Raw genomic sequence first — 17,837 nt, 5'->3', positions numbered from 1 at the left:
CGACGAACTAGCATAACTTGCACTACCATAACTAGACTGAAATCTCTCTCAAAGAGATCTCGGATACGGCTTTGCAGTATTGGCACGTCCTTGGCTGGACCCCAGCTCAGCCCCCTGCTGATCCATGACATTAGTTGTGGTGGGGGGCCTGAGCGAAAGGTGGGGGCAACTACCCACTTGGCACTTCGGGGGGCTGTGATGTAGAACCACTCCAACTGCCACAATCCGGACACCTCTGGGAAGCTACCCTCAGGCCATGGAGCGTCAGCGATTTTGCTTATTGAAGCGCTTCCGCACGCTGCGTGCTGCCCCTCGATCATCTTCGGCTTCACATCGAAGGTCTTGAGCCACAGGCCGAACTGAGGGGTATGTGGAGGAAGGCCTCACATACGACAATAAATGACGAAATGTGAAGAAGGGAATCCGGGGCCAGATCGTGAAAATCTAGACCATAATAGAACATAAGACCCCTAACAAAGGGATCCAGAGCGAGGCATAGTCCTCGGAGGAAGTGGGAGACGAACACGGCGCTCTCGTTGGGTTCAGGAGTAGGGACGACTTTCCCTCGGGCAGGCAGCCGATGCGAAATTTCGGCGGTCAGATATCTGGCCTCTCTCAACTTCTTGATGTCCTCCTCCGTGACGGAGGAAGGCATCCACCGACCTTGAAGGTTGGATCCAGACATAGTTGAAGGTCCGAAGTGCCTAAACCTGAGCTTTGGGTGTTGGAACTCGAGGCGGGAGGCGGATTCGACTAAGAACGAGAGGAAAAAGCCTTGTCCCCTTTATAAAGAGGGTGAATATCAAGCGTCCTCCTCGTGTCCGTTTGGGACTTGCCCAAGATCTAGGAGTCCTACCCATAGGCACGCTTGGGTTACCCACGTCCGTATTGATGAGAATCCCATGATAAAGGGGACATGATCTCTGCTTCGACAAGACGTGCCAAGGAAACCGCCTCGCGAAACACACTGAGATGGGTTATGAAAAACGATTCGAATAAAGACCTGGCTGTGGTGTGGTGTCACACTACGGGGTACGTCAGCAGATTAGATTTGTGGAAATATTATTCTCTCTACAGTGGTATGTGGAACTCGTTTTGCAGAGCCGGACACGATCCTCGTGTTCAAAATCTTCTATGAAGTATTCAGAGGAGGAACCCGCCTTGCAATGCCAAAGACAATCTGCACGCTGGACTCATCGTCATTGAAGCCTGGTTCAGGGGCTACTGAGGGAGTCCTAGATTAGGGGGTATCCGGACAGCCGGACTATATCCTTTGGCCAGACTGTTGGACTATGAAGATACAAGATTGAAGACTTCGTCCCGTGTCTGGATGGGACTCTCCTTGGCGTGGAAGGCAAGCTTGGCAATACGGATATGTAGATCTTCTTCCTTGTAACCGACTCCGTGTAACCTTAGCCCCCTCCGCTATCTATATAAACCGTAGGGTTTAGTCCGTAGGACCAAGAACAACAATCATACCATAGGCTAGCTTATAGGGTTTAGCCTCTCTGATCTCATGGTAGATCAACTCTTGTATTACTCATATTATCAAGAACAATCAAGCAGGACGTAGGGTATTAACTCCATCAAGAGGACCCGAACCTGGGTAAACATCGTGTCCCCTGCCTCCTATTACCATCCGCCTTAGACGCACAGTTCGGGACCCCCTACCCGAGATCCGCCGGTTTTGACACCGACAATCATGATGCCCTCATGTCCGTATTTTATTTTATCGACACCTCTATCTCTAAACATGTGGACATATTTTTCGATATCGGCTTTCGCTTGAGGACTAGCGGGGTCTAAGCTTGGGGGAGTTGATACGTCCATTTTGCATCATGCTTTTATATCGATATTTATTGCATTATGGGCTGTCATTGCACATTATGTCACAATACTTATGCCTATTCTCTCTTATTTTACAAGGTTTAGATGAAGAGGGAGAATGCCGGCAGCTGGAATTCTGGGCTGGAAAAGGAGCAAATATTAGAGACCTATTCTGCACAACTCCAAAAGTCCCAAACTTCACCGGAGCACATTTTAGAATATATAAAAAAATATTGGGTGAAAGAAGTACCAGAGGGGGGCCACCCACCGTCCACGAGGGTGGGGGCACGCCCTATCCCCTGGGCACGCCTCCCTGCCTCGTGGGCCCTCTGGCAGCCCTCTTTTACCCATCTTCTGCTATATGGAGTCTTTCATGGAGGAAAAAATCATAAGCTAGCTCACGGGATGAAACTCCGCCGCCACGAGGCGGAACCAATCTAGGGCTCCAGCGGAGCTGTTCTGCCGGGGAAACTTCCCTCCGGGAGGGGGAAATCATCACCATCGTCATCACCATCGATCCTCTCAGTGGGAGGGGGTCAATATCCATCAACATCTTCACCGGCACCATCTCATCTCAAACCCTAGTTCATCTCTTGTATCCAATCTTTGTCCCAAAGCCTCAGAATGGTACCTGTGGGTTGCTAGTAGTGTTGATTACTCCTTGTAATTGATGCTAGTTGGTTTATTCGGTGGAAGATCATATGTTCAGATCCTTTATGCATATTAATACCCCTTTGATTATGAACATGAATATGATTTGTGAGTAGTTACGTTTGTTCACGAGGACATGGGAGAAGTCTTGCTATAAGTAGTCATGTGAATTTGGTATTCGTTTGATATTTTGATGAGATGTATGTTGTCTTTCCTCTGGTGGTGTCATGTGAATGCCGACTACATGAAACTTCACCATTGCTTGGGCCTATAGGAAGGCACTGGGAAGTAATAAGTAGATGATGGGTTGCTAGAGTGACAGAAGCTTAAACCCTAGTTTATGAGTTGCTTTGTAAGGGGCTGATTTGGATCCATATGTTTCATGCTATGGTTAGGTTTAACTTAATACTTCTTTTGTTGTTTGAAGATGCTTGCAATAGGGGTTAATCATAAGTGGGATGCTTGTCCAAGGAAGGATAGTACCCAAGCGCCGGTACACCCACATATCAAATTATCAAAGTACCGAACGCGAAGCATATGAACATGATGAAAACTAGCTTGACGATAATTCCCATGAGTCCTCGGGAACGCTTTCCTTTATATAAGAGTTTGTCCAGGCTTGTCCTTTCCTACAAAAGGACTGGGCCATCTTGCTGCACCTTATTTACTTTCATTACTTGTTGCCCGTTACAAATTACCTTATCACAAAACTATCTGTTACAGATAATTTTAGTGCGTGCAGAGAATACCTTGCTGAAAACTGCTTATCATTTCCTTCTGCTCCTCATTGGGTTCGACACTCTTACTTATCGAAAGGACTACAATAGATCCCCTATTCTTGTGGTTCATCAGGTACCCATTTGCACCTGCTTGATTTAGCTGTGCGCGGGATTTCAAACGGGTCTCTCAGGGACTCTTGGGGTGCTTTATAATTTATTTTCTTGGGCCCGATGCCACGGTTCCTGTGGCCACAAGTCTTGACCGGAGATGCTACATTGTGCCAACAATGAGTTTTAGGACATCTCACATTTGATACGAACCTGTGACTGTGATTCAGTCGGCACGCAGAGCTGTTTTTTTGTGATTACACCTTGCTTGGCATACTTCATGATACTGTATTTGTTGTGGTTTTACTTGATTGAAAATAGATGAAATGAATGGCTTTGATGATATATTTTTATTTTTTAGAGAAAAGGAGGATTTTGAGCCCCCGGCCCCATTTTATATATGAGACCAGGAAAGTAACACCAAAAACAAGCATGCCTTGCATGTCCACCGATGAACTAGAGAAAAAAAGAAAGAAAACGCTAATCAGCCGATCAATCAGCAGGATCGGCTCTAAACTTAAAGGTTTAGAAAGATATTTTAATCCTATTACAAACTTGTGCCCAAATTTGTAACAGCCAGGCCTTCTCTTCTCTGCTCAAACTGAAGTTTTGTCCCTTTCCTCCATGCTTTTACCCCCAGCGTCGCATAGCGCGCTAGGCAAGCCCCAGTGGCGTCGTCACCTTCACCGTGTCCGTCAATAAGGAAATCTAGGTTAACTTTGTCAAATGCTTTTTCATAGTCTAATTTTAGTACTATTCCTGGGTTGCCAGATTTAGGAGTGGAGTGCAGCACCTCATGTGCTGTGACCACACTTTCCAGGATGAACCTACCTTTAATAAAGGCTGATCGATATCTAGAAGTAAGCCTATTCATCGGCATAGCTAATCTATTTGTGAGTACCTTGGTGTATACTTTAAAGATACAATTAATTAAGCTAATAGGCCTAAATTTTTTCATGCTGGTAGCCTCTTTTCCTTTGGGACAAGAGTCAACACAACAAAGTTTAGCCTATAAAGGTCCAGATCCCCTATATGGAAATCATCAAACATGGCTATCACATCCCTTTTAATTACTTCCCAGAAGTTTTGGAGGAAAAGAAATGATAGACCATCTAGACTAGGGGCTCCATCAGGATATGATCCAAAGATGGCCTCCTTTATTTCTCCTTCAGAGAAAGGTTTTTGTAGAGTTTGGTTTTCTAAGTCACTGACTTTCTCCTCATTAGCAAAGAAATTACTATTAATTCTAAACCCTTTTCTATCTTCTTTCTTAAAAAGGTCCTTATAGAAGTTTGTGGCTATATCCAACATGCCTTTGACATCAGTAGCAGTGCCATTAGGCCCTTCTAGCTTACTAATCAGGGTTTTTCTTCTCCTCTAGCTAGTTTGCTACAGCCTGAAAATAGTTAGTGTTCCTATCCCCTTCAAGGATATCTCTGTCCCTGGATCTTTGTCTGGCTTTAACTTCTTCTACAACCTATAGGTTATGGAGTCTAGGTAGGAGTTCTTTCATCCTCAAATTCTCTGCCTCAGAAAGCTGAACAGTTTCTGACTTAATATCAAGTCTGTCATATTCTTCTGATAGATCCTGTTTAGTTTTCCTAATCTCAGCATCTACAATTCTACTCCATCCCCTACTAAATTTCCTAAATCTTCTTACTTTCTCCTGCCAAATGTTAATGGGGGTTGTTGGGGATATAGCTACCAGGTATGACCCGCCCAGGAGGGGCCGGGTCAACCCCAATGGCGGGTTACAAGAAGAAGCCCAGTAAACGTTCAAGGTGATAGTTTATTAAGACTTGTAGAAGGCCTAAGCCCAGAGGCGGCTTAAGGCCCAATATTGTAAACCGCCATATGTAAAGAAAGACTTGTAAATAAAGGCATATAAAAGAAGTCACCGAGCCGGATACGTTTTATGAGCCGGCCGGGACTCTGTAGGCCGCCAGGCGTCAACCCGTATATATAAGGGGATGACTCAGCGGCGGCTTAGGACAAGAAACAGCAGATCGATAGCCAAGCTAGCGGATTCGCTCCTTGGTCATTGAAACCTAGCAATACAACAACAACTGGACTAGGCTTTACCTTCACCGCAAGGGGCCGAACCAGTATAAAACCTCTCATGTCCTTTGTCCCGATTAACCCCTTTAAGCTTCCTAGTTGCGATGGCCCTACGACTAAGTCCTTTCGCTAGGACATCTGCCGTGACAATTCCACGACAGTTGGCGCCCACCGTGGGGCCAGCGCACGGTGGATTTGAGTTCTTGAAGGGCAACTTCGAAGGGCTCAAGGGATACGCTGTGGGACGGATGACCAAGAGTCGTCGCGGCAAGCTCTACATCGACGACGAAGGCTGGGGCCCTGAGGCCGGCTCAATTGAGTATGGGTACCGGGTCCCCTTTGGCAGAATCCATGTATTCATCGGCCGGGTCGGCGAGTCGGGCCCTGAGCCGGACGTCTGCACCAACCTCATCCAGACGGCTCAGCGCGCGAGATCCGCCCGGGCTCAGCCTGCCGTGAGGCATGCCTTCGTGGGTTGAATCCATGGAGGTGAATTCTCTGAAGGATCAGTGGATGGCGGTGAGACGGCCATCTGTTCTGACGGTGAGTCGTCCTCGGGCGAGACAGATTCTTTGTATCAGCTACAAGATGGCGTGCTTTGGGGGCTGTTCTGATGGCAGCAGTATTCCAGACCTCTCTGAGCCGCTGAACTGAGCCGAAGTCTTCATGGCTGGCACTCAGCCCGGTCAGAATTCCACAGCAGCTGCAGCAATAACCACCGGGTCGGCAGCGGCCGGGCCAGGAGACCCCGCGCGCCCACCGGCTCAGGTACTGATGGACCTCATGGATAGGATGACGGCCCTGTTGACTACTGCGGTTGAGCCGGCAGATAAAGCTCAACATGATGCGGAGGTGGCACGACTACGCGAAGAGGTGGCGCAGGCCAAAGAAAACTTAGCAGCAGAAGAGGTCAGGATGGCTGCAGAACGGGTGGCTCTGGATGCTCCTGCTCAGCAGCTTCAAGCGGAGACTTTCCGGCTCTCAGTGGATCTGAATGCATCAAACGAGGTCATGAGGAGAAGGCACCAGAAAACTCAGTCACGTCTGCCTCTGGCTTACAATCCTAGGAACCTCTTCCACACACCCGGGGCTGGTCCAAATAACCCGCCGGAGGCAAACCGGATCACAACACCCGGGGCCGGGGCACCGGTTCAACCGCGGGCCATGGAGCCACCCTGTATGAATACCACTCCACCTCATTACACACCAATACCACCGGGTCACTTTTCTAACCCTTTGGAGAATCTCATCGCTCCGTCGGCTCGTTTGGCGGCTCTCCCGTTGGAAGGCGACTCTCCGACAGCAATCGAGACACGAAGGTTGAGAGAACTTCTTTAGACGGCTCTGGCACAACATGACGCGTACTCTTATAGCCGAGACAGAATCAATTCAACCCCTCGGCCAAGCCGGAGCCCGAGCTATAGCAGGCATATGGACTCGGCCGCTATGTCAAGCAATGCTCAACACCGTAACCAACCACGCAGGCATGAGCCGGCGCAGGATGGAGCCCTTAACTTGGTGGATCAGGAGAGGATCCGTCAAGAGGCTGAGCGGGCGGTTCAAATGGCAGCTGAGCAGGCGGCTCATCAGACTTTTCCGGTTTATCCAGCAACCTCTGTTGAGGTAGGACTGGCCACAAGAATAGGAGGTGTCCCTTGCCTGGTGCCGGCTCTACCTAATGAGCGCTTGCCAAAAGACTTTAAGGGGACCCGTAAGGTGCCTAATTACACGGCCGACTTGCAGCCTGGGGCATGGATCGAAAGTTATGAGATGGCGATGGAGCTGTTGGAGGTCAGCGATGCAACAATGGCTAAGTATTTCACTATGATGTTGGATGGAACAGCTCGCACTTGGTTGAAAGGGTTGCCACCCAACTCCATCGGCTCCTGGGAGGAGTTAAAAGCCCTATTCATTCAGAACTTCAAGGACACATGTAAGCAACCTATGTCAATCGTGGACCTGACTAATTGTAAGCAAGAGGAAGGTGAGTCCATGACCCATTGGGTGCGCAGGGTCAAGGAGACAATACATTCATCTGATAAGATGGATGCCGCCTCTGCAGTCTTAATGTTGGAGAAAATTGCCATTTTGAACCTCTGAAACAGAAGCTGGGGCGGCTCAAGCATGATTGTAATGACATGGGCCAGTTGATGGCGGCTCTAGTCAAATATGCTGATTCTGACAGTACCAAGGATCCCGCGTCTGATGAAGAGAAGACATGGAAGGGAAAGAAGAAGAACAACGACAAGGGTCACCAGCATAACCCGGCGAATGAGGGAGGTAATAAACGTAAGGCTGACGAGTTCATGGCTAACACCAATACATAGGGCAACAACCAACGACGCAAGGGTAGGCCACCTCCTCGGCCAGGCGGGTCAGGTCCTACCCTCGAGCAGCTGCTAAATGAACCTTGTCCGAGACACGGCACCCGGGAGAAGCCAGCTACCCATCTGTGGAAGGACTGTATGATCATGAAGGCGTTTAAAAATTCCAACATGTTCGATGGTAACCACGGACCTGGTGGCGGTTCAGGCAGAGGCGGCTTTCATGGCCCGGGCGCCGGTTTAGGCGGAGGCGGTTTTCACGACCAGTGCCATCCGGGTAACCAAGCTGGCTATAATCAGCAATCCAGCCAAGGTAATCAGCAGCAATAGCAGCAACAGCCCGGGTATCAGAGTAACCCAAAATAGTTGAATAGTGGGCAGTACCACGTATTTACCACTAGTTTATGCAAGAGGGACCAGAAACTTCATAAGAGGGCTGTAAATGCTGTTGAGCCGGTGATTCCACGTTATTTGAGATGGTCATAACAGCCTATTGTGTGGAGTAGGGAAGATCACCCTCCCCGGGTTGATAATCCGGGTCACTTGGCCTTGGTGGTGGCACCCCAAGTTGGTGGATATAAGTTCACTAAGGTGCTCATGGACGGGGGCAGTAGCATCAACATCCTCTATTATGAGACATTTCGTCGGATGGGGTTGACTGATAAGAGTCTTAAACAATCCAACACTGTTTTTCATGGTGTCGTGCCTGGTAAGTCGGCATACCCAGTTGGTAAGATTGAGCTGGAAGTAGCCTTTGGGGATGAGAAGTTAAATTTTGAAGTGGTTAAGATCAAAAGCCCATATCATGCTTTGTTTGGACGGCCGGCTTATGCCAAGTTCATGGCCCCGTCGTGTTATGTGTATCTGCAGCTCAAGATGCCGGGTTATAAAGGCACCATCACAGTACATGGAAGCCAGAAAATAGCCGTGAAGAGGGTGATGCCGCTTATGCTGAGTCTGTTTGTGCAATAAAGGAGTTAAAGTTTTATAAAGATAATGTTGACCCGACAGACATGACGTCTTTGAAGAAGCCAACTACGGAGGATGAACCCGTGTTGAAATTCAAGTCAGCCGATGACACCAAGATGCTTGATTTTGTGCCTGGCGACTCATCCAAACAGTTCATCATTAGTGCCAACTTGGATCCAAAATAGGAAGCGCGCTCATCGAGTTCATCCGTGAGAACCGGGACATCTTTGCATGGAAGCCTTCTGACATGCCGGGTGTCCCGAGAGAACTCGCTGAGCACACTCTTAATATTGATCCGAAGTTTAAGCCGGTTAGGCAGTTTCTTCGGCGGTTTAACGAGGAAAGGCACAAGGCCATTGGAGAAGAGGTGGCCCGGCTCTTGGCGGTCGGGTTCATTGTTGAAGTTTTTCACCCAGAGTGGTTGGCTAACCTGGTGCTTATACTCAAGAAGAATGGCACCTGGCATATGTGTGTGGATTACACCGATTTGAACAAGGCTTGTCCGGCTGACCCTTTTGCTCTCCCTCGTATTGATCAGATCATTGATGCTATGACGGGTTGTGAGCGTTTGAGTTTTTTGGATGCCTATTCGGGTTATCATCAAATCAAGATGGCAGTTAAGGACCAGGAGAAGACAGCTTTCATCACTCTGTTCGGAGCCTTTTGCTATGTGTCTATGCCTTTTGGGCTTAAGAGTGCCCAGGTGACTTATCAGCGGTGTGTGCAGAATTGCCTTCACAATCAGATTGGGCGTAATGTTCATGCTTATGTGGACGATATAGTGGTAAAATCCAAAGAAAAGCAAACCTTGGTGACTGATCTAAAGGAAACCGTTGACAACCTCCGGGTCTACAAGATGATGCTTAACCTGGCCAAGTGTGTTTTTGGAGTCCCAGCTGGCAAGCTCTTGGGTTTTTTCGTGTCTAACAGAGGTATTGAGGCTAACCCGGAGAAAATTAAGGCAATTACATCTCTGGCTAAACCAGTGTGCATCAATGACGTTCAGCGGTTGGCGGGTCGCGTCGCGGCCTTAAGCCGGTTCATAAGCCGGTTAGGGGAGAAGGCGATGCCGTTGTATCAAATGATGAAAAAGGCGGATGACTTTGTCTGGAGTGACGCTACTAACTCTGCCTTTGAGGATCTGAAGAAACAGCTCACTGAGCCACCGGTTCTTGCTGCTCTGGTTGAGAAAGAGCCATTGTTGTTGTACGTGGCTGCTAACTCACGTGCTGTCAGTGCGGCTGAGGGAGTCCTGGATTGAGGGGTCTCCGGACAGCCGGACTATATCCTTTGGCCGGACTGTTAGACTATGAAGATACAAGATTGAAGACTTCGTCTCGTGTCCGGATGGGACTCTACTTGGCGTGGAAGGCAAGCTAGGCAATACGGATATGTATATCTCCTCCTTTGTAACCGACCTTGTGTAACCCTAACCCTCTCCGGTGTCTATATAAACCGGAGGGTTTTAGTCCGCAGGACAACATACAATCATACCATAGGCTAGCTTCTAGGGTTTAGCCTCTCCGATCTCGTGGTAGATCAACTCTTGTAATACTCATATCATCAAGAATAAATCAAGCAGGACGTAGGGTTTTACCTCCATCAAGAGGGCCCGAACCTGGGTAAAACATCGTGTCCCCTGCCTCCTGTTACCATCCGCCTTAGACGCACAGTTCGGGACCTCCCTACTCGAGATCCGCTGGTTTTGACACCGACATTAGTGCTTTCATTGGGAGTTCCTCTGTGTCGTCGCCGTTAGGCTTGATGGCTCCTTCTATCATCGATAGCGATGTAGTCCAAGGTGAGACTTTTCTCCCCGGACAGATCTTTGTGTTCAGCGGCTTCGCACTGTGGACCAACTCGCTTGGCCATCTGGAGCATATCGAAAGTTACGCCCCTGGCCACTAGGTCAGGTTTGGAAGCCTAAACTACACGGCCGATATCCACAGAGACTTGATCTTCGACGGATTCGAGCCTCTGCCTTGTGCGTCACACAATCACGATGAGTACGATTTAGCTCTACCATCAGACAGTGTTCAGGAGATCGCACCGGCAGCTGCTCCGACCCTCAACTCGGAGCCAGTTGCGCCATCCATGGACGGGTGGATGGATCTCGCCACGGAGGCCTTACCCTCAGCGGCGATTGAGCCGAACATCGACCTTACCCTGCACGAGAGCCGTGTTGTCAGACTGCCGGATCCTTCTCCGACCAAGGACTCCGAACCGCCTACGCCTGTTCCTAGCGAATCCGATTGGGCGCCGATCATGGAGTTTACCTCCGCGGATATTTTTCAGCACTCGCCCTTTGGCGACATACTGAACTCATTAAGGTCTCTCTCCTTGTCAGGAGGATCCTGGCCGAACTATGTCCGGCAGGATTGGGATGCGGATGACGAAGAAATTCGCTGCCCACCCACCACCCACTTAGTAGCCACTATCGAGGACCTAACCGACATGCTCGACTTCGACTCCGAAGACATTGACGGTATGGACGACGATGCGGGAGACAAAGAGGAACCACTGCCCACAGGGCACTGGACAGCCACCTCATCATACGATATATACATGGTGGACACACCCAAAGAAGGCAATGGTGACGAGACAGCGGAGGATGACCCCTCCAAGAAGCAACCCAAGCGCCGACGTTAGCGGCGCCGCTCTAAGTCCCGCCAAAGCAAAAGTGGTGATACCGGCACAGGAGATAATAACACTCCGGATAGTGACGAAGATGGCAACAATCCCCTCCAGCACGATCTAGGACAGGAGGATGGAGAGGCCAGCCCTCCAAAGAGAGCGGCAGATGGAGAGGCGGAGGATGATAATTACATGCCCCCTCCGAAGACGAGGCAAGCCTCGACGATGACGAATTCGTCGTGCCAGAGGATCCCATCGAACAAGAGCGCTTCAAGCGCCGGCTTATAGCCACGGCAAATAGCCTTAGGAAAAAGCAGCAGCAGCTTCAAGCTGATCAAGATTTGCTAGCTGACAGATGGACTGAAGTCCTCGTGGCCGAGGAATATAAACTCGAACGCCCCTCCAAGAGTTACCCAAAATGCAGGTTGCTATCCCGACTAGAGGAAGAAGCGTATGACGCGGCTGATCGACCACCTCGTGCCCGCGATAGAGAGGCATTCCAGCCAAAAGCTCAGCCTACACCTCGACGCCATTCAAATAAAAAGGCATGGGGAAATACGCCAGACCTGCGAGACTATTGGAGGACAAAGCATAACATGCAAGATCGATCTACGGATCACGAGGGCGCGCCACTATGCGAGACGGTAAACATCACGCCGGATACAGTAAAAGTAAATCCGGCCGAGCCGAACACAGCGGGCAAGACTCATTGGAGCTGCGTCGCGATATAGCCCAGTACAGAGGTGCCGCACACCCCTTATGCTTCACAGATGAAGTAATGGATCATCAAATCCTAGAGGGTTTCAAACCCGTAAATATAGAATCATACGACGGCACGACAGATCCTGCGGTATGGATCGAGGATTCCCTCCTGCACATCCACATGGCCCGCGGTGATGACCTACATGTAATCAAATACCTCCCACTCAAACTTAAAGGACCAGCTCGGCATTGGCTCAACAGCTTGCCAGCAGAGTCCATTGGCTGTTGGGAAGATCTGGAAGCCGCATTCCTCGACAACTTTCAGGGAACTTATGTGCGACCACCAGACGCCGATGACTTGAGCCACATAATTCAACAGCCAGAGGAATCGGCCAGGCAATTCTGGACACGGTTCCTAACAAAGAAAAATCAAATCGTCGACTGTCCGGATGCAGAGGCCCTAGCAGCTTTCAAGCATAACATCTGCGACGAGTGGCTCGCCCGGCACCTTGGACAGGAAAATTCGAAATCTATGGCAGCCCTCATGACACTCATGACCCACGTTTGTGTGGGAGAAGACAGCTGGCTGGCTCGCAGTAATAACATATCAAAGAACCGTGGTACTTCGTATACCAGGGACGGCAATGACATGTCACGTCGCAACAAACATAAGCGCTGCATTAACAGTGACAATACCGAGGATACGGCAGTCAATGCCGGATTCAAAGGCTCTAAATCCGGTCAGCGGAAAAAGCCATTTAAAAGAAGCACTCCGGGCCCGTCTAGTTTGGACTGCATACTCGATCGCTCGTGTCAAATACACGGCACCCCCGACAAGCCAGCCAACTACACCAATAGGGATTGTTGGGTATTCAAGCAGGCCGGCAAGTTAAATGCCGAAAACAAAGATAAGGGGCCACATAGCGATGACGAGGAAGAGCCCCGGCAGCCAAACACCGGAGGACGGAAGAGGTCCCCCCCACAAGTGCGGACGGTGAACATGATATACGCAACCCACATCCCCAAGAGGGAGCAGAAGCGTGCGCTCAGGGACGTATATGCGTTGGAGCCAGTCGCCCCAAAGTTCAACCCATGGTCCTCCTGTCCGATCACCTACGATCGCAGGGACCACCCCACTAGTATCCGTCATGGCGGATTCGCCGCACTGGTCCTAGACCCAATCATTGACGGATTTCACCTCACTCGAGTCCTTATGGATGGCGGCAGCAGCCTGAACCTGCTTTACCAGGACACAGTGCGCAAAATGGGTATAGACCCCTCAAGGATCAAACCCACAAAAACGACCTTTAAAGGCGTCATACCAGGTGTAGAGGCTCATTGCACAGGCTCAGTCACACTGGAAGTGGTCTTCGGATCCCCGGATAACTTCCAAAGCGAAGAGTTAATCTTCGATATAGTCCCGTTCCGCAGTGGTTATCATGCACTGCTCGGGGGAACCGCATTCGCAAGATTCAATGCGGTACCGCATTATGCATACCTCAAGCTCAAGATGCCAGGACCTCGGGGGGTCATCACAGTCAATGGAAACACAGAGCGCTCTCTCCGCATGGAGGAGCACACTTCGGCCCTCGCAGCAGAAGCACAAAGCAGCCTCTTAAGGCAATCCACTAGTTCGGCGATTAAGGACCCGGACAACTTCAAGCGCGTCCGGAGTAATCGGTAACTAGACCGCCTGGCACGTCCCGAGCTTTCATAGCAATGCGGACCCCACCCCGGCCCCAGCCAAATGGCGAAATTCGTGCCACGCGTACATAATTACGCATTAAAAATACCATGGGCACAGGTGGGAGGGGGCACAATTACGGCACGCCCCAATACGCGGCTTAAACCGCACTAGGGGCTTCCCGCTTGGTTATTTTTCTCTTTCAGGACATTAATCTCTAGAAACCCTGTCCGGCAGCATGATTGCCGAACACATGATGCAGCAACCAAGGAGGCAGAAAGCTACATCACACCACGGAACTCCCAGGTGGATTACGATAATGAGTGAAATACTTGCTTTAATATTATTCCTCAGCTTGCCCTTGGAGGGGACATAGTCCTTTTTTTTGCTTATCGCACTACCTGTATCATTCTGTTCTAACGCACGTTTTTAATAAACAATGCATTGCATTAAGGCTTTTATTGCATTCTTCTTTATATATATATGTTCATTCATGACATCCAGCACCCGTACACTCTGGTACGGCCAATACGCTAGGGGCTTAAGTATACCCCACAATACGGCGTGAGAAGTCCGAACACTTTCAACAGTGCGGCACCCCGAACTTATAGCACTATATGCATCAGCTCCGAATCATGTCTTGGGTCAATAGTTGGGTTTGCCCGTCTCCCATGTTTTGGTACCTTACGTTCCGCTGTATTGGCTAAGGTAGCACTGGGAGAACTACTACGATTGTGCCCCGGTTCTGCTGGGCTAAGCACCTCAGTAGAGAAAGCTAAAACTGACTGTCATGATAAGGCGAGAGACTGGTCGTTGTTCGAGAGGTTTTCGAGTCCTTAAAGACTTATGCCGCTTAGAGTGAGGAGTCGGCCCTGTCCGGCTTAAGGCGTGTATCGCACCCCAGATTCGGCCTTCCAAATACTAGGGGCTTCGCCGAAATTTAAAATTATAGAATTCAATGGCTAAGTGAGAGTGATAATGCATTATAGTCCGATTGCCTTGTTCGTTGTGCTGAGCACCTCCCTCGAAGGACCCAAAAATGGGAACAAGAGTGCTCAGGTTTATCCCGAACACCCCAACACTCGTGGCATGGGGGCAGAAGCCGACGACTAGCCATCTCTCAGATTTGATAAATAGCCAAACAGAAGGCAATATTTTAAATTCAAACAAGCGTTGCATAGCGCATATGAACAAGTTTTCACAGATACAGGATTACACGAGCGAGTCTACTCAAATATTACATCTTTCATACACTCGTCCGCTACGAGACGGGCACCCTTCAGGACACCCTCATAGTACATCTCGGGGTGGCGATGCTCTTTGCCTGCCCGAGGCCCTTCCTTGATCAGCTTCACGGCATACAGCTTGGCCCATTGCACCTTCACATGGGCGAAAGCCCGGCGTGCACCTTCGATGCAGACGAACCGCTTGATGACTTCCAGCCGTGGGCAGGCATCCACGAGCCGCCTCACCAGGCCGAAGTAGCTGTTGGGAAGGGCGTCACCAGGCCACATCCGGACTATAAAGCCCTTCATGGCCTGTTCGGCCGCCTTATGTAGCTCAACCAGCTGCTTTAGCTGGTCGCTCATGGGCACCGGGTGTTCGGCCCCAGTATACTGAGACCAGAACAACTTCTCCGTTGAGCTTCCCTCCTCGGCCTGGTAAAACTGCGCGGCATCCGACACGCCGCGGGGCAAATCTGTGAACGCTCCTGGAGAGCTCCGGATTCGGGTAAGTAACAAGTAATTTACTTTCACATGCTTGCTCTGCATAAAGAATGCCTTACCCGCCGCTATTTTCTTCATCGCCTTAATCTCCTGGAGGGCTTTTTGGGCTTCAGCCTTGGCATTTTTCGCGCTTTCGAGGGCCGCGGCAAGCTCGGACTCTCGCGTCTTCGAGTCACGCTCCAGCGCCTCATGCTTCGACACGGGAGCTTGGAGCTCTTGCTGCACCTCGCCCACCCGTGCCTCCTACCTTTCCTGCTCGGTGCGCTCCTTGGCCGCTTTGTCTTCGGCCTCGGATAGCGCTTGCTTTAGGGTCGCCACCTCGGTCGTGGCCCCTGGCAAATTTATATAGACAGGGTATTATATATATACATATATATAGACAGGGTATTACTTACCCTTGTTCTCCTCGAGCTGCCTCTTGGCAAGGCCGAGCTCTTTCTTGGACCCCTCGAGGTCCTGCTTCAATGCGGCAACCTCCGCAGTCTGTGCGGCAGAGGCCAGCAGCGAAGCCTGCATACACATATCGACATACTTATGTTAGACTCCTGCGATATTGTTTGATCCTCTATTCGGCTTTTCTTTATGAACACCGAACTGAGCATCAGGGGCTACTGTCTATGCGGTAATATTTTTCCTATATTTTAAATACTTACCTGAAAGCTTGTTAGAAGGCTGGCACAGGCTTCAGTCAGTCCGTTCTTAGCGGACTGAACCTTCTTGATCACCGCACTCATAATAGTGCGGTGCTCTTCGTCAATGGAAGCGCTGTGTAGCGCTCCCAGCAGATTGTCCGGTGCCTCTAGATGGGCAGAGGTCACCGGCACAGGTGTCTTGCCCCTCTTGGAAGGAGGCCGCCTGCCCGAGTCCGGAACCACTGGAGGTTCCGGCGCGGTGTTCGGCTGAGGGCTGAACTCGGAGCCCTCAGGGGCTTTGCCCCCCTGCTCCCGGAGTCCGGAAGGTCGCTTTGAGGCGCCTCCGAGACTGTCTCCCCTCGACCCAGTGCCTCTTGAGACAACACCTCGGCGTTGTCCGTAGGGCAAGGTGAGGTGGCGGTCGGAAGTGGATCGCTATCCATATCCGACGAGCCCAGGGAGCCGTCCGACAAGGATACATCGATACGGGCTCGGGGCGGTCTGCACAATCATAATTCGGTGTTATGAGAAGCAGTGCGACAAAGGAATGCTATGAGTTACTCTGGTATCCGAATACTTACGACTTCGCCAGGGGCTTGGCCCTGAGAAGCCACTCATCTTCGCCTTCAGCGGCGGTGGTGGAGTAGTCCGGAAGGAGAGTCCTTCCCTTCTTGGACCCTTCGCCCCCCAGTAGGGGCGGCCTTCCTTTTCTTGTCTCCCCCGACTGGAGGGGGAACATCTTCATCTTCCTCCTCGTCTTCGGGGGAGGAGTGCATCGCGGAGTTATTGGACGATGAGTCCGATAACACCTGGCGCCAGGAGCTCTTTCGGGTTCCCTTGGCTTTCTTGGTCTTCTCCGGCACCTGGTAAGGAGCCGGAGTCAGCATCTCCGTCAGGAGAGCTTCCGTAGTGTCTTCGGGCAGAGGGGCCGGACAGTTAATCTGCCCCGACATCTCCACCCAGTCCTGTCAAAGGCATGGAGATCAGACCCCGGACATGGTTAAGCTAGGGGAAATAAATATCCTACCGGATGTATAGAACTCACCGAATGCGCTCGGCGCTTAGCCCGCGGTCTTCGGTGATAGAGGGAGGGACCTCGACACCCTTGAATAGCACCTTCCAGACGTCCTTGTGCGTCGTGTCGAAGAGCTCGCTCAGAGTCTGGTGCTGGGCCGGGTGGAACTCCCACAAGTTGAAGTCCCGTTGTTGGCACGGGAGGATCCGGCGGATGAGCATGACCTGGACTATGTTGACAAGCTTGAGCTTCTTGCTTGTCATGTTCAGGATACATTTCTGGAGTCCGTCCAGCTCCACCGATGAACCCCGCGACAAGCCCTTCCCTTTCCAGGAAGTGAGCCGTGTAGGAAATCCGAATCGAAACTCGGGGGCAGCCACCCATTTGGTGTCGTGCGGCTCGGTGATGTAGAACCACGCTGATTGCCACCCCTTTATGGTCTCCACGAAGGAGCCTTCAAGCCATATAACATTGGGCATCTTACCCACCATGGCTCCGTCGCATTCTGCTTGTTGGCCGCCCACCACCTTCAGCTTGATATTGAAGGTCTTTAGCCATAGGCCGAAGTGGGGGCGGATGCGGAGGAAAGCCTCATAGACGACAATGAATGCCGAAATGTTGAGGATGAAGTTCGGGGCCAGATCATGCAAATCCAGCCCATAGTAGAACATGAGACCGCGGACGAATGGATGAAGGGGAAACCCCAGTCCGCGGAGGAAGTGGTGGAGGAAAACTACCCTCTCATGAGGTTCCGGGGTAGGGACGATCTGCCCCGCGGCGGGCAGCC

At 50.7% G+C, this 17,837-nt stretch overlaps 1 non-coding gene across 1 annotated transcript; it reads left to right on the top strand.

Annotated features, from left to right (window-relative positions):
- Positions 1–3,422: 3,422 nt before the first annotated feature.
- LOC125541981 lies at positions 3,423–3,570 on the top strand. Its single transcript, XR_007297769.1, has one exon. It is a non-coding gene; the product is annotated as a small nucleolar RNA snoR2/U65 (small nucleolar RNA).
- Positions 3,571–17,837: the final 14,267 nt, after the last annotated feature.

The sequence above is a fragment of the Triticum urartu genome, chromosome 2 (assembly GCF_003073215.2).
Source record: "Triticum urartu cultivar G1812 chromosome 2, Tu2.1, whole genome shotgun sequence".
Taxonomy (NCBI): Eukaryota; Viridiplantae; Streptophyta; class Magnoliopsida; order Poales; family Poaceae; genus Triticum; species Triticum urartu.
This window is presented reverse-complemented; position numbering and strand designations above follow the sequence as displayed.